Genomic DNA, 22,919 nt, shown 5'->3' on the forward strand with positions numbered 1-22,919 from the left:
ACCCCTTTAAGACACCATATGACCCCTTAGGACACAATATGACCCTTTATGACTCTAGATGGTGTCATTATGGGTCACCGGACCCCTTATGACATCATATGGTGTTTTTTGGGGTCATATGGTGTCCTAAGGGGTCATGGGACACCATATGATCCCTAAGGACAACATATGACCCCTTATGACACCATATTGGGTCATTATGGGTCCTATGGTGTTTTAAGGGGTCATATTATGTCCTACAACCCCTTAGGACACCATATGACCCCTTACGAAACTAAATTATGTCGCTATGGGTCATATTGCGTCATATGACCCCTTTAGGACACAATATTACCCCTTAGGAAACAATATGACCTTAATCTTTCTCTCTCTCCCCCTTTTCTAATCTCTCTCTCTCTCTCTCCCCCTCTCCCCCCTCCCTGATGGTATGATGAAAGAAAGTATCTGGTAGAATAATGAGAGGGGGGGGTGAATTAGTATATTGAAAAACCGATACAAAGTTCCCAAACTCAAATTCAATCACACAAAGTAAACATATCTTAGTCAAGATCAATATTCATAAGAATACTTGACATTAACCGGTTTAACTATTATGACAACTTAACAATAAACAACTTTAATCTTGTAAACATCAACAATGCTTAATCATAACTCAATATATTCATCTCTCCATGCTTCTAGTTATCATGCCTTATTAGAAGTTAACCAAATCAACAAATAAGATCATAACCACAAAAACATTCACCACTTGACACAAATGTTTATACGTGGAAAACCCAAATAGGTAAAAACCATGGTGAGATGAGACTCACAAGGATAGCTATCTGAACTCTTCTCAAGTTCGCCCTGTTAGGAGCCAAGCCTATTAAAGCTTTACAATTAGTCCTATTAAGAACTAATTCTGGTTAGGAATCACCCGGTTAAGGGATTTACAAATATGCCTTGATGAAAAGCACAATTCCCTGTTAGGATTAACCTCATTGGAGGATTTAAGAATCCAAGGTAATGGACCACCTTGTTAGAGGATTTAATGAGTAACCAAGCTTGTTAGAGCTTACCTGGTTAAGGGATTTCACTTCTATTGTAATTGTTAGAAAACAACAGGTTTTCTTTATCTGTCTGAGTAGCACTACATTTGTTTGATCAGATCATTTTAAGCTTCAATCTGCCTTCACTCAAAGTGCAGATCCATTCACTAGCTAGGTAACTACACACTCAACAGGTTTGTATCAATCTTGCCAACAACCTTTACAAACAACTTCATCGACCTTAAATACAAATCAATTAGATCGGTAACACAACAAAAACCTAATTCACGTCATTGAGATTACAAACAAGTCTGTATAATCTAACCATTAGAAATCATGACAATCTCTTCACATTCTTCAAGAAAATTCCAACTGCTCCATGATCACTGCTTCATTGGACTTTGTAACTCATCATGTGTTGTGCATTAGATGCAATCTGCTTTGCTCCTTCTCTAGACAAAAACAAACACACCAAAACAATTTGAACTTATCCTCATACAATGATCACACATGTCTCCATCATTACCGCTCATCAGATAATAAACCAACAAACTTGATCAGTTAGGGTATAACACCTGATATGGTTTACCGGTTACATTGTATATAAAGGTTTAACCCTTTACATTGGTTTACCGGTTCAACTTACAAACTTTACATACCGGTTTACAAAATCTTACACAAAGCTTTTCTTACCGATTACTAGCCAATATCAAAAACAACAATATTAACAATAACATGAATACCATTACTGGTTCAGTTGACATCAATGACAACATATCATTAATGCAATCTCTATGCAAAATGCCAACAACCTCCCCCTTTGGCATTTATGGCAATACAAATATCAATGCCTTTGATTGCTGTTGAGATTGGTGAATACGAATCCTGGTTTACATTACCAAGTATTCACCTTGCTCTGTCTATCTTCATCTTGTCGTTGGTTCACCTAATCAAACACATAATTCTTCTCCCCCTTTGATAGCAATGCCAAAGTGAAAGTGAAAAAAAAATGTAATTCTTCTCTCGCTGTGCATCAACATCATTCTGTAACTTGATGCTCCCCCTATGGAATACATCCACTTCTTCATCAATCCATGTAAAATTTTGCAAGTGGTTTAGGGACTAATGTAATCATCATCATGCTCAACTAACTTCATGAAGAGGGACAACCCCCAATTGAATTCTAAGATACTCAAAAGTGGTCTTAGGAAGAGGTTTGGTAAAGATATATGCTAGTTGCTCCTTGGTAGAAACATGCTCCAGGACAACATCTTTACTTTGAACTTTTTCCCTCAAGAAGTGATATTTCAATTCAATGTGTTTAGTCCTTGCCTGCAAAATAGGATTTTTAGAAATGTTTATTGCACTTGTATTATCACACAAAATCTTTATTGGTTCTGAGATTTCCATCTTCAAACCTTCCAAAATGTGCCTCATCCACATAGCTTGTGTGCAATTCATATAAGCTGCTACATACTCAGCTTCAACAGTAGATTGTGAAGTACAACTCTTCTTTTTACTACTCCACGAGACTAGCCTTTCTCCTAGAAAGAATGCTCCACCGGTAGTACTCTTCTGGTCATCAATAGTTCCTGCCCAATCAGCATCTGTGTATGCTTTCAAATCAAAATTTCCACCATATGAATACTATAACCCATAGTCAATAGTACCTTTCAAGTATCTAAAAATTTTCATGGTTGTCATCAGATGTGCCTCCTTTCAATTCTTCTGAAATGTAGCAACAATAACAACTACATGGGCAATATTCGATCGACTGTGAACAACAAAGTGTAATTTTCCAATCATTGACCTGTATTCCTTTTCATCTACAGACTTAGATGCATCTTCCTTGGACAATTTACAACCTGTAACCATTGGGGTTCCAACTAGTTTACAATCACTCATATCGAAATTTTTCAAAACCTCTTTCACATACATGGATTAAGTAATGAAAATACCATTCTTCTTCTGTTGTATCTATAAGCCTATGAAATTTTTTATTTCCCCTACTAATGTCATCTCAAATTCATTCTTCATTTCATCTACAAAACAATTAATCATGTCATCATTACCTCCAAATATAATGTCATCAACAAATACTTCATTGACCAGTATTTCATCTCCTTCAGACTTGAGATAAATTTTGTTGTCATCACTGGTTCTAGCAAAGCCTATCTTCATTAGATGAGTATGAAGTTGTTCATACCATGCTCTGGGTGCCTGCTTTAATCCATACAAAGATTTATGCAATTTTCATACCATGTCTTCCTTATCTGTCAATGCATAACCATAAGGCTTCTCTATATAAACCTCTTCTTCCAGTATCCCATTCAAGAATGCAGACTTAACATCCATTTGATATACCTTAAACTTCTTATGAGCTGCAAATGCAAGTAATGTTTTGACACCTTCTAGTCTTGCTACTGGTGCAAGAGTTTCTCCATAATCTTCTCCTTCTTCTTGCGCATAACCTTTGCATACTAAACTTGCCTTGTTGCGAACTACAACACCATATTCATTTAACTTGTTTCTGAACACCCATTTAGTACCTATAACATTCTCATTTACCGGTCGGGGTACCAGGGTCCAAGTGTTGTTTTTCTCAATTTGATCCAACTCCTCCTCCATAGCTTTCACCCAATGATCATCACCAAATGCTTCCTTAGCACTTCTAGGTTCAAAGGTGGAGATCATGCAAGAGTTCTCTCGTATTCTCCTTCTAGTTAGTACACCGACATCCTTATCTCCAATTATCTGTTCAGGATTGTGATTCAGTCTCTTCATGTTCAACTTCTTCATTATCATCTTCTGAATTTATTTGTTCTGGTTGAACAAGTACATCAGGATTTGCTTTACGGGTTTCTGATTTAATAGTTTCAAGTTCCAAAAGAAAAATGCAAGGATCTTCATCCTTCTTCTTAGAACCAGTTCCATCTGAAACTTCAAGACATTCATCTACACGAACATCAACACTCTCAACAATTTTCTGTGTCCGATTGTTGAAGCATTTATAGGCCTTACTCTTGGTGAAATAGCCAAGACATATGCCTTCATCACTCTTAGCTTCAAACTTTCTTATGTAATCACCTCTTTTAATAAAACATTTGCTTCCAACTATCTTAAAATAGCTAACATTAGGTGATCTCCCATACCAATATTCATATGGGGTCATGTCCTTACCTATTTTCACCAGAACTCGGTTCATTGTGTAGACAGTTGTACTTACAGCTTCTTTTCAAAATGTTTTTGCTACACCTCCTTGTATCAACATAGTCCTATTAGCTTCAACCACTGACTGGTTGTTTCTCTCTGCTATACCATTTTGCTGTGGTGTCCTTGGTGCAGAAAGATGTCGCTTGATACCATTATCATCACAATACTTAGTGAACTCCACATTAGTGAATTCACCGCCTTGATCTGTTCTTATACATTTCATCTTTTTGCCACTCTCTTTCTTAGCTAAGGCTCTGAATGCCTCGAATATACCAAAAGCTTCATTCTTATCCTTCAAGAATGTGACTCACATCATCCTTGAACAATCATCAGTGAAGATCATGAAATATCTATCAGCTTGAACACTTCTTGTTCTTATTGGTCCACATAGATATGTATGAACCAAATCTAACAAGTGCTCTGTTGAGAAGGACTTTTTTTGAAAGTTGAAGAAGTCATCTTTCCTAACTGACATTCTTTACAAATAGTATTAACCGGTTTGTCTAGCTGAGGCAGACCTCTTACTATCTTAGACTTGCTTACTTTAATAATATTGTCAAAATTTATATGACAAAATCTCCTATGCCAAAGCTAGCTATCATATAATTTTGCAATCAAATAGTTGCTAACTTTAGGATTGAGATGAAATATATTACCTTTGGTTTGTTTCCCAGTTGCAATCAATTCACCTTTGTTTTCAAAGATTTTGCACATTCTATTTCTAACCTCTAGTGGGTATCCTATGTCATTAAGTTGTGCCACACTTAAAATAACTCCCTTACCTTTAACCATACAGGGCGAGTCATTGCTAAATCTGACAACCCTACCATCAAATTCCTTTAGGGAAAGAAATTTTCTCCGATCGCCGGTCATGTGATGTGAACAACCACTATCAATGATCCAATCAGCAAAGTTCTCCATTCTAGATACTAGTGCCTTCTGATCTGATATTTCTTCCTTAATAGCTACAAACACAATATCTTCACTAGCATCATCATCAGATTCTTCATCTGTAACACCACTGCCAATAGCTACAAGACAATCTCTCTTGCCTTTACCCTTATACTTCCTAAATTTGTCTCTCTTGTATTCATTTTCACCATTAGGGCAATTAGCTGCTATATGACCAATCTTGTTGCATGCAAAACATTTTAAAGGTAGCTTACCTCTATATTTACCAGTGCCTCTAGGCAATCATTTTGCCAACAATGCTTCAAGTTCCACTAAGTTGTCTTCATCTTTAGCATCTCTGCTGGATCTAGATTCATAGCTATGCCTGATATCTCTACTTCTTCTCACAGATGGGTTAGAGACAAAAGCTTTGAATGCAGATTCTGATTTCTGTACACTACCATCATAGCCATTTAGTTCAAAAGCAATAAGTTTTCCAATAATAGAGTCAAGAGTTGCCTTTGTCTTGTCAATGGATTTCAGCTCTTGAATGGCTACAACTCGGATAGCATAGACCGGTAGCAGGGTTCTCGGTACCTTGCAAATTATTGTGGCATATTCCACTTTCCCTCCTACACTCTTTATCTCACCAACTATCTCTTTAATCCTTTGACCATACTGCTAGATATTCTCACCTTCAGACATTCTCATGTCATCAAACTTTTCTCTTAAACTCTCCTCTTTGACAATCTTAACATGCTCATCACCGCTATAAATCTCTTCAAGTTTTTGCCACACTTCATGTGTAGTTTCAAGACCATGAACATCAACATATTTAGCATCAGATAGAGAACTGATAATAGCCTCTAATGCTTGATGATTTTCTAGTTGTTCTTTCTTCTGATCACCAGTCAGGATTCCACCACACTTCATGTGCAGTTTGAAGACCATGAACATTGACATATTCAACATCAGATAGAGAACTGATAATAGCCTCTGATGCTTGATGATTTTCTTGTTGTTCTTTCTTTTGATCATCAGTCAGGATTCCAATAGGTGTAATATATTTAGTTCCTATATGATCCCAATACTGACTACCAAGACTCTTAATGTAAATCTTCATTCTGTCACTCCATATTCTATAGTTATCTTTGTTGAACTTCAGACCTTCTTTCTTCATAATGATATACAAGATCTTTTCCTCAAGCTATTAGGCTTTTAGATTAAGAGAAACTGAGATTCTCTGATACCAATTGATGGTATGATGAAAGAATAAGTATCTGGTAAAATACTGAGAGGGAGGGGGTGAATCAGTATATTGAAAAATTGATACAAAGTTCCCAAACTCAAATTCAATCACACAAAGTAAACATATCTCAGTCAAGATCAAAATTCATAAAAATACTTGGCATTAACTGGTTTAACTATTATGACAACTTAACAGTAAACAACTTTAATCTTGTAAACATCAACAATGCTTAATCATAACTCAACATATTCATCTCTCAATGCTTCTAGTTATCATGCCTTATCAGAAGTTAACCAAATCAACAAATAAGATCATAACCACAAAAACATTCACCACTTGACACAAATGTTTATACATGAAAAAACCAAATAGGTAAAAACCATGGTGAGATGAGACTCACAAGGATAGTTATCTGAACTCTTCTCAAGTTTGCCCTGTTAGGAGCCAAGCCTGTTAAAGTTTTACAATAAGTCTTGTTAAGAATTAATTCCGATTAGGAATCACCCAGTTAAGGGATTTACAAATATGTCTTGATGAAAAGCACAATACCCTATTAAGAGTAATCTCGCTAGAGGATTTAAGAATCCAAGCTAATGGACCACCTTGTTAGAGGATTTAATGAGTATTCAAGCTTGTTAGAGCTTACCTAGTTAAGGGATTTCACTTCTACTATAATTGTTAGAAAACAACAGGTTTTCTTGATCTGTTTGATTAGCACTACATTTGCTTGATCAAATACTTTTAAGCTTCAATCTGCCTTCACTCAAAGTGTAGATCCATTCACTGGTTAGGCAGCTACACACTCAATAGGTTTCTATCAACCTTGCCAACAACCTTTACAAAAAACTTCATCGACCTTAAATACAAATCAATTAGGTCGGTAACACAACAAAAACCTAGTTCACATCATCGAGATTACAAATAAGTCGATACAATCTTGACCATTAGAAATCATGACAATCTCTTCACATTCTTCAAGAAAATTCCAACCGCTCCATGATCACCACTTTATTGGACTTTGTAACTCATCACACGTTGTGCATTAGATGCAATCCACTTTGCTCCTTCCCTAGACAAAAACAAACACACCAAAACAATTTGAGCTTATCCTCATACAATGATCACACGTGTCTCCATCATTACCACTTATCAGATAATAAACCAACAAACTTGATTGGTTAGGGTTTAACACCTGATAGGGTTTACCGGTTACATTGTATAGAAAGGTTTAACCCTTTACACCAGTTTACTGGTTCAACTTACAAACTTTACATACCGGTTTACAATATCTTCCACAAAGCTTTTCTTACTGGTTACTAGCCAATATCAAAAACAACAATATCAACAATAACATGAATACCATTATCGGTTCAATTGACATCAATGACAACATATCATTAATGAAATCTCTATGCAAAATGCCAACACTCCCCCCTCTCTCCCCTAATCTCTCTCTCTCTAGTCTCCCCTATTCTTTCTCTCTCTCCCTTACCCCCTCCCCACCTCTCACCTAATCTCTCTCTCTCTCTCTCTCTCTCTCTCTCTCTCTCTCTCTCTCTCTCTCTAAAATATGAGTACTAAAATCAGATATTGGATTTCATCGGATATCTGATTTCTGCCACTACCATTAATGTGGCAATAGTTAAAAAAAGGCGGCAAGGAGAATAATTTTTGGGACCACAAATTTATACATTAAAATCGGATATCCGATATCCGATTTTTGTAAATAAAAAAGAGCCTTGTGGGTCATTTTGTGGATTCCAAGAGCCCACATTCTTCACATTCTGTTTTTTGTCGACAATCACAGGTTTTCAGATAGGTTGAGATAGATTTGTGCTTTTGAGAGATTCTTAAAGTCAAATCTTACAGTGTCAGTCATTTAGGAGCATCATTGTGGAGGTAAATGGGAAGTAGTCGTCGTCGAAAGTCGAAACGCAAAAGAAAACTTTCAAATGACCAAATTGAAGTGTATAGAGAAAGAGATAGAGAAGGTCATAGGAGGAGAAGACAAGGTATGTTAAATATTGCTAATGTTACTTCAAGTGAAGAGGAAATTGAATTTGAAAATGTTGAACAAGTTATTGAAAATGAAAATGTATATTTTGAAAGTGAAAATTTTGAACATGCTGAAAATGTTGAAAGTGATAATGAAAATGCTCAACATGACGTGAGTATGGAAAGTGAAAATTTGGGAGTTGGCAATGAAGGTGTCCATAATTTTGGTGTAAATATGAATTTTTTTGACATTGGAGGTGAAAATGTAGAAAATTTTGACATAGGAGGTGAACATATGGAAAATTTTGACATTGGAGGTGAAAATGTGGAAAACTTAGACATTGAAGGTGGAATTGCTCAACCAAGTGAACAATATGTAACACCTAATTACTTCAGAAATGAAGACCCTCTCATGGATGAAAGACAAATTCCAAATCCAAGACATTCAAGAACCCCAAAATGGTTACTTGAAATTGATGAGAACATTATTGCAAACCTTGAAGGCAAGAGGTCAACAAGAACCATTCGATTGTGGGCTACACAACTTTTCGACCAAAATTTTAGCAATAAGACATTGACCGAGCAATACCAACTTTTTGTTCAATTTATAAAGATGATAAAGATGAGACCATTTCTAAACAAATTGAAGATTAGTATGAACAATAAGATGGAGAGAAATTATATTATTGCCAAAAATATATTTGGTGCACTCAATTCTATTGGAAAGAATACCAAGGAAAGAGATAAGAGAGCCGCTTGAAGAGTGATTACAACCTCCTCAGTAAGCCATCAATTGAGGAAGGCTCATCAAATGAGACAAACTTGTGTTGATTTGAACATAAACCGTAAAACTTTGGATAGAGCACTTGAATGAAGACAAAGACTTGACGATCCACTTCAACATGATACATGGACTTTTGGTGGGAGGCTTCCACATGTTGATAGAAAGTTGACTGACAATGTGAAGGAGGAGATTCAACAATTTTGGCACTCTAATTCTAGATTATCACCCAATGTAAAGAACATTTTGAAATTAAGAATAGACAACCAAGACCGCACACCGCATCCCAAACATTTCTTGGAATCAAGCCAAACAATGTTGTACAAATTTTTTTATGATGTACATCCAGCTTTACAAATATCACAAAGGGCCTTTGAATCTTTAAAGCCATTTTATTGTGTACCTCTTAAGATTCGTAATACTTGTTGTGGCAAGTATCATGTGGAGTTTTTAATGTACTATGAACTTTTATGCCATATTCATTCTATGATGCATACTAATGAGATATTGCAGGAGTGTGGTGCAATGCTATTTCCGAGATCATCAAGAGACTTGCAAGATCTATTTTTATTCCCTAGAGATGATGGTTGTTATTTCTATAGAAATGATTGTTTGAATGAGAAGTGCTCACAATATGGTGAGTTGTCAAAATTTGTTTCATGTTTTCATGAGGGTAGCGAACACGAGTTTGGAAAGAATTATGTTGAGAAAAAAAATATGAGACAGTGAAATATACTTTGAAGAGTGGAGGTGAAGGTTCTAGATGCGAATTAGTCTCAAGAGAAGTGAGTGTTGCTGATTTTATTTTGGATTTTAAGTAAAATATTTTCTACTAGTATGCAAGGCACACCCATAGGTCTCAGTGGTTGGATCAATAGTTCAGGATGTGTAAGAACTCTTTCTCGATTGGCACTATTGTATCAGTGGTTGATTTTGCAGAAACCTATACATTGCAACCACAGAATGAGGTACAGTCTCATTACTACAATTCAATCCAAATTGTTATTTGTGTTCACATTACATATAGAAATGCTCTTGATAGTACAAAAGAGGATAGGAAGATAATCAGGGAGTATCATTTTTATATGAGTGATGATAGATAACACTCCTCCGAGTATGTGCAACATTCTTTCAAGAAATTTTTTGAGTTCTTGCATGAGAAAGATATTGCAATTGATTGACATATCATATGGCCAGATAATTGTACGGGTCAATTCAAGAATGCCCGTATGTTGTACTGGTTGAGTAGAATGCATGTAGAGAGGCATATACCTCATATTTGGTATTTTTTTGAGGCAAGTCATGGGAAAGGGGAGCATAATGGAGTAGGTGCATGTTTGAAGAGAGCTCTAGTTAAGGAGCAACTGAGGATTTTAGGTGCAAATTTCTTTGATGCACGTTCTATTGTTGATTGGTGCAGTTCAACATTGTCACATGGAGGTACTCTTGATTTAGCAGTGACCAAATTCTTTTGGTTGGTTAAGGAGGGCACAGTGGGATACAGATTGGATTGTCAAACAATTAAAGATTCTTCAAAGATGCATTCATTTCTCAGCTCAGATGCAAGTATATGGACCATTTAGAACAAGCGTTGGCTTGTTTTTGTCAGAGTTGTGTTCGGTGTGATTGGGTTGATACATGGGTTCCCTAATATCTAACTCCTTTATCTCAAACAATATCCTTGTCAAACGATGACATGGAAAGTTCCCTTGAGTATGACCGTCTATTAGATCTTGTACAACCGGGACATGTTTTTGCAATTGTTGCACCACAAGGGAATGAAGAGAGATCAGAATATTGGTTGGCACGATATGTACAGGGAAAATAGAAGCTAACACAACCAATGACATATGATGATGGGTTCACATATCCTATAGGTTCAGTTATTGTTGTGGGAACTTGGTTGCGAACATACATGATTAGAAAGAATGGCATAGCTGCATTTGAAGACTATGAGAGAGACAAAACCATTCTCATATATTCACACCTTATTATAGCTACAAATGTCAATTTTTTTAAGCATCAAGCAAAACCAAAGACCAAAGACCTATGGACAGTGACTACTGTTGATCATGAAGCAATACTGGATACTCTTAAGCAAAGAGGTGACCCTTTAGGCATACTTGAGTAGTAGGTCTTTAATGGTGCCTTTTTTTTTATCATTCATTTCATTTCAAACAATGATCATAAAACCTTAATGTTCAAGTTTGTTACGTGTATATTAAGGATGTGTTGAAAATGTAGGTCTATTGATGAACATTTTTTTTTGGCAACACAGTTTTTGCATGCACATAGCGGGTACACTCGATATAATTCAAAGGGACATATTTTTGCAACACGGCTTATTATCATGCATTTGATGAGATTTACAATTTTTGTTATTATACAACACTATTTGACAATTTTTGATTATATAATTATCACAATACCTTTATGCTCATGCAGGTCCTTTTGATGATATACAACACTATCGCATTATGATTTTTGCATCAACATAGTGGGTTCTCTTGATATAATTCGAAGGGACGCATTTTTATGGTATATAATTCCACCTTTTCATTTATTATCATGCATTTCAATTGAAGTGATTATCATAAAGCCTTTATGTTCATGCATGCATTTTATGTGTAGACTAACAATTCTTAAAAATACAGGTTCATGCTAGATCATTCGTCATTGACTAGTTTACTCTTAGTGATGGTACATATTCTTTTGTGCATTAATGAGATTAAATTTTGTGCATAAACACTAAGTCAAGTGAATGTATTGCCATTTTGAAGTGACAATATCTACCATCGTCTTCAACCATGCAGAGAAATGCAGTGAGAAGGGATTTAATCAACATGCGTCTTTCTTCAAAGTTATGCTTGTAGACTTTGCAGAGAAATTGGTAAGTTTCGTAATTATACAATCTTGTATGTATTAAAAATGTTTCAAGTTATCTATTTATAATTTAACAAAATAATTTGTATTAAGTGTTAAAATATGTTTCTTGTAGCACATTCATTCCGCATAAACAGGTTGCTTATTTTGGTCTTCATTTATATGCAGGCATTGTTGTATGTAAGCTTTTATCTTAGGACATGAGGATGTCTGATGTAGATGAAGTGGGGTGTTGTATTTGTATATGGATGTGAATTGATGTAACTTTGTTATGATGATATACGATGCCCATGAGCAAACTGGTTTAGTTATATTGATGATATACAATGTATCTATACATGAGTACAATGGTGTAGTTGTATTGATAATGATGAAAAATCATGTTTGCATATTCATTCATAGATGTCATATGCAAGTGTAATGGTAATTATGTGTATACAATACATGGAAATATTGATGATCATTATGTGTCTACAGTGTAATGCTTGTTTATCTATATTTTTTCATTGAATGAGACTGACGAATTTTTTGCCAACTGAAAAAATGTTGCCTTAATAAAACCACAGGGAAACTTGAAAAACCGAGATAGGATTTTGTAGGGACCCCTCTCATGGACCCGTAGGTTCAAATGGATCATTCACAAGTGCCACAGATTCTGAGTTAGGGCCCGTCAATGTTTGACAATTTTTAGCACTTAGGGTGCTCAAGGGATGACGCCGATAGGGTATGACCCCGAGCATTCAACTGAGTGGGGGGGGGGGGGGGAATAGGAGCATGCATAGGGTAATAATTCCTAACTAGACATTTTGGAACCAATGGTTCGTTATCACGACGAGCAGAATGAGAAATTGGCCACGTGACAACATTCAATTGAAAGAGTGACGATTTCTTCGCCAACTAAAAAAATGTTGCCCTAATAAAATTGTAGGGAAAATTGAAAAAATGAGATAGGATTTTTGTAGGGACCCCTCTCATGCCCATAGGTTCAAATGGATCATTCGCAGGTGCCACAAATTTCGAGTTAGGGCCCGTCAATGTTTGACAATTTTTAGCACTTAGGGTGTTCAAGGGATGACGTCGGTAGGGTATGACCTCAAGCATTCAACTGAGTGGGGAGGGGGAATAGGAGCATGCATTGGGTAATAATTCCTAACTGGACATGTTAGAACCAATGGTTGGTTATCACGACGAGCAAAATGAGAAATTGGCCACGCGACAACATTCGATTGAATGAGTCTAATGATTTTTTTGCCAACTGAAAAAATGTTGCCATAATAAAACCGTAGGGAAAATTGAAAAACTGAGATCGGCTTTTGTAGGGACCCCTCTCATGGCCCCATAGGTTCAAATAGATTGTTCGCAGGTGCCACGTATTATGAGTTAGGGCCCGTCAAAGTTTGATAATTTTTAGCACTTAGGGTGCTCAAGGGGTGATGTCGGTAGGGTATGACCCCGAGCGTTCAACCGAGTTGGGGGGGGGAAATAGGAGCATGCATAGGGTAATAATTCCTAACTAGACATGTCAGAACCGATGGTTCATTATCACAACGAGTAGAACAATAAATTGGCCACGCGACGACATTCGATTGAATGAGACGGATGATTTTTTCATCAACTGAAAAAATGCTACCCTAATAAAACCGTAGGGAAAATTGAAAAAACAAGATAGGATTTTGTAGGGACCCCTCTCATGGCCTTGTAGTTTCAAACGGATCATTCACATGTGCCACGAATTTCGAGTTAGGGCCTGTCAAAGTTTGACATTTTTTAGCACTTAGGGTGCTCAAGGGACGACGTCGGTAGGGTATGACCCCGAGCGTTCGACCGAGTGGGGAGGGGGGGGGGGGAATAGGAGAATGCATAGGGTAATAATGCCTAATTGGACATGTCAGAACTGACGGTTTGTTATCACGATGAGTAGAATGAGAAATTGGCCATGCGACAACATTCAATTGAATGAGACTGACGATTTTTTGCTAACTAAAAAAATGTTGCCCTAATAAAACCGTAGGGAAACTTGAAAAACTGAGATAGGCTTTTGTAGGGACCCCTCTCATGGCCCTATAGGTTGAAATGGATTGTTATCAGGTGCCACAGATTTCAAGTTAGGGCTCGTCAAATTTTGACAATTTTTAGCACTTAGGGTGCTCAAGGGATGACACCGGTAGGGTATGACCCCGAGCGTTTGACCGAGTGTGGGGGGGGGGGGGGGGGGAATAGGAGCATGCATAGGGTAATAATGCCTAACTGGATATGTTAGAACCATCGGTTCGTTATCACGAGGAGAAGAATGAGAAATTGGCGACGGGACAACATTCGATTGAATGAGACTGACGATTTTTTCGCCAACTAAAAAAATGTTGCCCTAATAAAACCGTTGAGAAAATTGAAAAACCAAGATAAAATTTTGTAGGGACCCCTCTCATGGCATCGTAGGTTCAAACTGATCATTCGCAAGTGCCACAGATTCCAAGTTAGGGCCCGTCAAAGTTTGACAATTTTTAGCACTTAGGGTCCTCAAGGACGACGCCGATAATGTATGACTCCTAGCGTTCAACCGAGTGGAGGGGGGATAGGAGAATGCATAGGGTAATAATGAATTATATTGTATTGTTAATTAAAGGAATTGTATTGTATTGTTCATTAAATGAATTGTATTGATCATTATACACCATGAAATGAAATGAATTGTAGTGTTCATTAAATAACCATTATTAACCATTGTTAATTATTGAATTGAAGATTAAATTTTTCCATGAGAACACCATTCACACATGAGAAACAATTCATATGATCAAATATCAACTTTTGTATATATGAAAATGTCAAATGATTACAAGTGTATGTCCATACACAAATATGGCATAAACGCCAACTCAAACAAAATGTATGTCCATATACAAAATATACATGCCAACTAGACATGTAAGCATCCAAAAACTATCTATAACATCCTAAGCTACTGATGGATCATCAAAATTGATCCTCTTCATCGCACTGCTCGGCTCTGAAGGATCCTGCACAAGAAAAAACAAACCATGATTAAGATTAGTTATATTAAATAACTCACATTTGAAAAGTTAACATAAAAATGAACTATAATTGAACTATTCTTGTTTACCTCATGTCCATGTTTTCTCTTCGGCTTTGGAGGACTCTTGATGTATGTCTTCAGTAGAGGAGGTATGTTTTCAATATTTTCATACACAACCTACATATGTTCACAAACATGACATTGATACAAGTTAGCATATAATTGTCACTGATAATAACGAATTATATCTACTAAACATAAAATAAAATAAACACATGTGTACTCGAGGCATCTCTTCTTCTTCTTCTTCTTCATCTTCAGGTATAGTGGGTGTATTCAATAAGGATGTGAAGCCAAGAATTTTCTGTACATATACACAACAAGTATACGAAACTATCAATCTATGTCTAGACGTGTATAATCATTATAAGTTATTTAAACTATTCATTCAATCATATTGGCATTCAATTACCTTTCCCTTGTCTCCAACTACACTACCAGATCCTGAATCACATAGCCCCACACTCGTGCTACTTGTGCCCTACAAGAGTAAAATAAGATATACATGCAAGTTATTACATAATTTAATTAATACCAATATAAATGATGAGCATGTATGTACAATAAAATACAAACGACTAGGTGCAATAATATATGTATTGTAAAGCTATCAAGGCCAAATGAAATGGTCATCAAGGTGCCCTCTTGGATCTGTGTCAACTCCTCCTCTATCATCAACTATTAAATAGACCATGTAAATAAAAAATTAGTAAATATTATCTAGATTATTAATATTCATTTAAAATATAGAATTAGCTATGAAAATATAAATCTTACCACTACATCATCAATGTATGATGAAGGTGCTTCCTTGCCTCTAGCATGCGAGGACTCTCTAGGGTATCTTCCAATCTTTGTCATAACATCTAGTGCATCGTGCATCTCATGCACCTCATAATCTATAGTGTGCGCAGGAGGATCATCAGGATGTCCAACTGGAACCAAGCATACGTGCCCACACATGACACAACTATGGTGCATGCAAATGTGTGGAGCCGAGGAGGACGTGTCACTGCCACTGGATGCACCGCTACCATCAAAAGTAGGCTGAGCTACTGCCCCAACCTAAGAAACCAAAAGGCTACTCAAAGAGTGAATAGCTTATATGGTCCATGATGCCACCTCACAAATGATATCTGGATGCTGCACTGGAGGTGGGGGATCAACAGGAGGAGGGGGGACATATGGGCCCTGGACTACTCTGACTGCCCCAGGTCTATTTTGGGACATACCTAAGCCCACACCCTGGAAAGTTTGGATGTCAAAGTAGTTCACATGTTTTCCTAAAACAAACTCAACATACATTTTTTTGATGAAGTAGAACGATACATCAAGATTATTGTTGGGTGGTTTATCGAAAACCATCCACCAACGATCCCAAAAAAATTTCACAATACCATCATTTGTGCACCATTTAATAGAAAGTTTTATTTTTTGGGGGTCTACGGGTTGACCAGTGCGGGGATTCACAAACAATGCGTCGATAGTGGCTTTGGATATCTTGAGATCCTTGATCTCCTTATAGGACAAGCCATCCGCATATTGTTCCCTCATTGAATCTCGCCACAAAAGAGCGGCTCCTCAATGACAGTTTCTATACTCTTTATGATCGACGTGAGGGGATCAAACATTGAGTTCGGGCGAGGGACCCTATGATAAATATCTGCAATCCCCCTCAATTGGTTCAAATTTTGTACAATTAAATCCTGAATTGAGGGGGGGGGGATTGGCAAAGGAGGGTTTGGTTGTTGCGGTTGTGGTTGATCATTGTTCTCACTAAATGTAAACAATTGAATTTAGTTAACAAATTTGAACAATTTTGTATTTGATTTTAAAAACCTAGTTTTCAGGAAAAAAACATATTTTGAATGAAAAACAAATAAACATTTAAAAAAATACAAAAATTTGAATGAAAATGATGAAAAACAATAAAAATCCTACCTTTTAGTGGATTTTTTTGCAAATTTGGGTCACAAAATCGGATATCGGGTCTAACCAAATATCGGATTTTAAAAAATTGCGTAGCCCATGGGTGAAAAATAACTCACGGGTTGTCACGGTCCACTTGTATTGTCTCAAAAAATTGGATATCGGATTTTTATAGTTAAATTATTTTAAATAACATTATATTATATAATATAATAATATATTATATAATATAAATTATTATATTATATAATATATAATATAATATAATAATATATTATATAATACGTATTATATAATATATAATATTATATTATATTATATAATATAATATTATATAATATAATATTATATTATATATTATGTATTATATAATATAATAATATATTATATAGTATATATTGTAATATAATAATATATTATATTACATAATACATATTATATAATATATAATTTATTTTTTAATTTAAAATTACCTATAAAAATCGGATATCCTATATTCTCGGATTTTCGATTTTATCTGATATCTGATTTGCTTAGGTGTTTACCATGCCAAGGTGTACTGTCCCCTAGGCCAAGCAAAACGTCAACACAGATTTTTGCATTTTTAGGCGAGTGGAAAAGGCTATTTTTTTCACATCGCCACTTTTTGGCCCCCCATGATCCTACACTAACCCTAGATTGTTCTGGATTCTTGGCATGTAGGTCGTAGCTAAAGACATGTTTGACAAGACAATGTACAGATTTATTTGAACATACGGCTTTTGCTTTTCTCACAAGGCTTTGCACAACACCAGTCTTTTTTATTGTAATAAACCGCCATTTTTTTATGATTGCCCTTGTATTATCTTTCCTCCACATCTGTACTCTTTCATCTATTGTTTGAACCCTTGTTTGGTACTTTCCCCCTAATAATGTTTGGTACTTTTCCCCTAATACCTGCACAGGAAAGCTATACATTTACAACACGATTTAATTGGCAAGGTAAATTTTCTGACAAATTAAAAAAGCGACAATTGAAAAATGGAAAACGGCGCGAGACTTCACATTTTCAGCGGCATTTCAACCAAGAATAGCCTTATCAGCTAATAACATGTTGGTTTTATTTATTTTTAAAAGAAATGTATAGTTAGAAAAGTGAATTATTAAGAAAAATTAAATAATTCATTTAATTATAGAAGACTTAGTTAGCTAATTAAATAATTATTTAATTATAGGAGACTAGAAGAAAAATGATAATTAATAATTAGAATATTTAATTAATAAGAAAAGAAGAAAAATAATTAAATAATAAAGATTGTTTACTTAAATAATAAAAATCATTTAATTAATGTTTGGAAGAAATTAGAATAATTAAAATAATTTAATTATAATGAAAGAGGGAAAATTGAATTTCAAATTTGATTTAAAAGAATAAAGTCAACTTAATTAAATAATAAAATTATTTAATTAATTCAAAGGAATTATTAGTGAAAATATTGCTAACATGTGAAGGACAATTCTAGTGTTTACGTTTTGCCCCTCTTTGAGACAATGTGTTCCAGTGTTGTTTCTGTTGGCAACAACAATGAGAGAAAACTAAGAGAGGGTTGGGGGTGAATCAGTTTTCATCGGATCTATAAAATTAATCACAAAAATAGATCTAATAAACTGTAGCAATAACAAAGATAGGAAAATTGATAACACAACACACAACACCAAGATTTTGACGTGGAAAAATCGGTCAAGGGAAAAACCACAGTGGGAACCTACCCATAATAAGATGATACTCTGCAGTAGTATGTGAAAATATTACAATGGGGAATGCACATGCATTCAGGCACACTGCCTAGAGTTCACTGCTCAAAAGATAATGACCCGAAAGGCTACAACCCTCAGGGAAGTCTCACTGACTTACAACAAAATTTAGACTACAATCCGGCAGGAATGAACTACAATAATAGCATCTCCAAATGCTTGATGACAGTTCTGGTTAAGCACAATTGTTTGCTCTACAACACCAATCTCTCCTCAATGCACTACATCGAAAGATGAATCCTTGTTCGCACATACACCACTCTCTGATAATGCAGACACAACCTTGATACCCAAATTACATGACAATATCACCTATTTATACAATTCATCAACCTTGACACCAAGGTCAACTAAACCCTCAACTCACAATTAAAAAATTACATCACACAATACAAAGAACAACCACCAGACCAATATAATGATTTACATGACATAACATGGTCCTAATTCAAATACCCAAACACACAACACCACCTGAAATCATGCCAAGGTCAACCGCAACATGCTACACCACCAAGAAAACCGCATAACACAAATAACATCACTGGTTCAGCAAAATTACCAAAAAACTTGCACAATGATCAATGTGGATCATTAAGACAAATAGGACATGATTAGGAAACACCAACAAGCACATTAGAATCATCAACAACAACTGCACCAATGCCACTTATCAAATATTTATCTGTCAACGTCTGGAACTCAAGAACACTCAAACAACAACAACAGTCATGAAGAAAGATAACTTGTGGAGCACCAAATCATGAACCATCTGAAATGAAGATACACAAGACCATCCCAAACAATATCCCAAAAACTCAGATCTTGAGTTGATCACATCGGAATATACCGCAGGAAATACTGAACTCTGCAAAGCACTGATCAGATAAACAAACTATAAAACCAGAATATATGATATGATCAATTAAGATTTTCGGATCACCAACACTAGTACATAAGAATATAATGATATTAAAGATACTCTATGCACCAAACCATAATCACAATGAACCAATTTGCAATCACCGGAACAGGAATATGTTGACATAAATGACAACAACACATCCTAGTAGCAATAATGTCCAATAGTTTCATAGATAAATTAAAAAATAATGATGTGGTACTTGCCCCAATGTGCCCTGATGGCAAGTGGGATTGTGCGTGGTACCCCCTCAAGAAATTGGTTAGAAAATTTAAAGTGAGACCAATTTGCCGACATACTAATTTAGTGTGTTCAATTATCTAGATGATAAAAAAATTAAGTCATAAGGTCAATCTAAGTCAACATAATTAATTCCAATAGATAACAAAGGGCTCAGAAGGGTGTGGTGGGGGGTCACTAGCTCAACATAGCCCTCTGGGCCCAAACTTCTCATTTGCACTCATTTTCTTTTAGAGATTTGGAGAGGAGTGAGTAGAAGGAGCATTGTGATCTAGAGAACGAATTCTCCTTCCTCCATCTTGAGAGAATAAAACTTCTTTCTTAGGAACAACTCATTTACCAAGGATTTACCTTGATAAATATCTCCAAGTTTTTAATTCCAGTGTTCTCTTCATGGACATTTAGGAGCATTGAACAAGATAAACAGAGTCTTATCAAACCCTTGCCTTTCTAATCCATTGTATTCCTAATGCTCTGCAAAAAGGATGTTAAGAAACACAAACACAAGATAAGTACGTCAAACGTTAGTGTTAGTATCATAAACGAAATACGATCCTAAGAAAGCATATCAAGAGAGATCAAATATTTAATGGAAAGCATGCAAAAACAAAAGAAAGACACAAGACCCCTCCAAATGCTTGCCAACATGTTCATAGTTGCTCCTCCCTTGTTCCTCTCCTCTCCAAGTTCCACATGAGTGTAGCCCTCATCTTTTTGCACTACTATGGAAATATTATGGAGGTTCAAGATTTAAAAATGATTAAAAGATGCAAATGCAAGCTAAATATGAGAAAGCACCTAATTAAGCTCTATTGATTTTAACCAAAATAATAATGTAAATTAGATTATGATTTGCTCCTAAAATGCTCTCTTAAATTTCACTATAGATTAGATGCATACAAGATTTTTGGATCTGGATTATGAAGGAATGGGCTCTATTTATAGGAAAAATAGAGAAATGGATGATTGAGATGGAGTAATCTCAACAAGGGTCAGGATTGAAAGGTTTATGATCCATGCAAGGGCTTTCAACCAAATCCTAGGATGAAAAATATCATCATGAGATGGCTTGAGAGGAGAGGGAAGAAGCATTAAATGATTTAAATGACATGAAGGTTAACTTGAGAGGCAAGGTTAGGCTTGAGTTGAATGAATAAAGCCATTATCCAATGAATAATGCCTTTATCCAAGGGATAAACTCTTGTGCAAGAGTTAGTGGGGATAACCATGGTCAGAGCAATGAATGCTTGAAGAGGCCCATGAGTTAAATGAAGGTTAAGTTAGAGAAAAAGGCTCTAACCATGTGGGCAAGTGGAATTAACCATAAATGGTTATGTAAGAACCATAAATGGTCATGTAAGAACCATTAATGGTTTGGAAGACTTTAGGGGTTAACTTGTTGGAGACAAAAAGTTTAATGCTTTTCAAAGACTTTGGAGGCTTTGAGAAGTGACTTCAAGTTGCTTAGGAATGTGACAATAATTAGGGGAGGGTGATTAGGCTAATTAGGAATGGTTTAGAAGAATCTAGAATGGGTTTAGGATGCAAGTGGGTTTGGTGGGTGAGGGAAAATAGGATTTTAATTAAAATAAAATTCATTATTTCAACTAAATAGGTGCAACTTGCATTTGTAGGAGAATGCAAGTGGGGGGTAGTTTAGGGATTTAAATAAATGTTTTATTATTTATTTAAAAGAGGAAAGGGGGTTAAATTAAATAAATATGCTTTATTCATTTAACTGATTTAGAATGTGGCTTAATGAATTAATTTAAATAAATTATTCAATAAAAAGAGAAGAGTTTGAGGATGAAATTAATTAAATATTAATTTAATTACCTGATTATTGAGGTTAAATAATCAAATAAATAGTAAATATTCATTTATTTAAGTGGATAGATTTATGTGACTACATTTGCCCCTCTTTGAGACAGTGTGGTTTATCACGTCGTTTCAAAGAAAGAAAAACATGTGTGAAGTGTAAGGAAAGCACAGTGCGGAAAAATGCTTCCCTAATGTCAATTTATAGGGGAAACAAGACTAGTGTGTTTTATAACTTTACAGAATACTAAGATTAGCATATACGAAATAGAGACAATGTCAGAATTCAAACATACATAGAGTTAAACACCATGAATATATGTGGGAAGCCCTTTCGGGAAAAAACCCACCATCGACAACAAGATCACTTTATTCTCAGCAAAGAAACTTTACAATAAAGTCTGTTATCACAACATAGATGTTCACTCTGATCACTTCGGTTACACACCATAGTATACGACTTATCATCAGAACAACAACCATGTTCAAGTCTCCTCTTGGCTTCATATACATTTTCATGTCGACCGTTCAACTGTCAATTTGCACCAATCGGTTGGACATATAACTGTCTATGTCAGTCTGCATTCGTGAGAAAACAATTATCCCATGTGCATCCAGGAATCGAACCGGTCCATAATCAAATACACCGGCTCAAAGAAGTTGACTCCATCGGGTATTGGAGTAGCTTCAAAACTACATCTCCAATGGCCGATGACAGACCCGATTGCCGAAGGCGATTCCATCGGGTATCAGCAAGACAAACAATCAACTATCCCAAACATTCGATCTTTCTCTCTGCACTCCACCACGTGGCACCCCCTGATTGGTTCCGGGGTCCCTACTCTGACATCTTAGCATGACCTCACTATCCGCCCAGAATACTTCTTTGTCGCTAGGTCACGATGGAAAGTATCATGAGCAATTTCTCATCGCGACCTAGCAACCACCATCAGATCTACTGCGATCATCATCCGATCATTTCGATCTGCTCAGCCTTTAATTCACCTTAGCCGCTCTCCTGTCGGGTCCCACCACTTGGTCGCCATGTTGCGAGGAATATACTAGCGAGCAGTTTCCCATCG

Source organism: Cryptomeria japonica, chromosome 10 (genome assembly GCF_030272615.1).
Source record: "Cryptomeria japonica chromosome 10, Sugi_1.0, whole genome shotgun sequence".
Classification (NCBI taxonomy): Eukaryota; Viridiplantae; Streptophyta; class Pinopsida; order Cupressales; family Cupressaceae; genus Cryptomeria; species Cryptomeria japonica.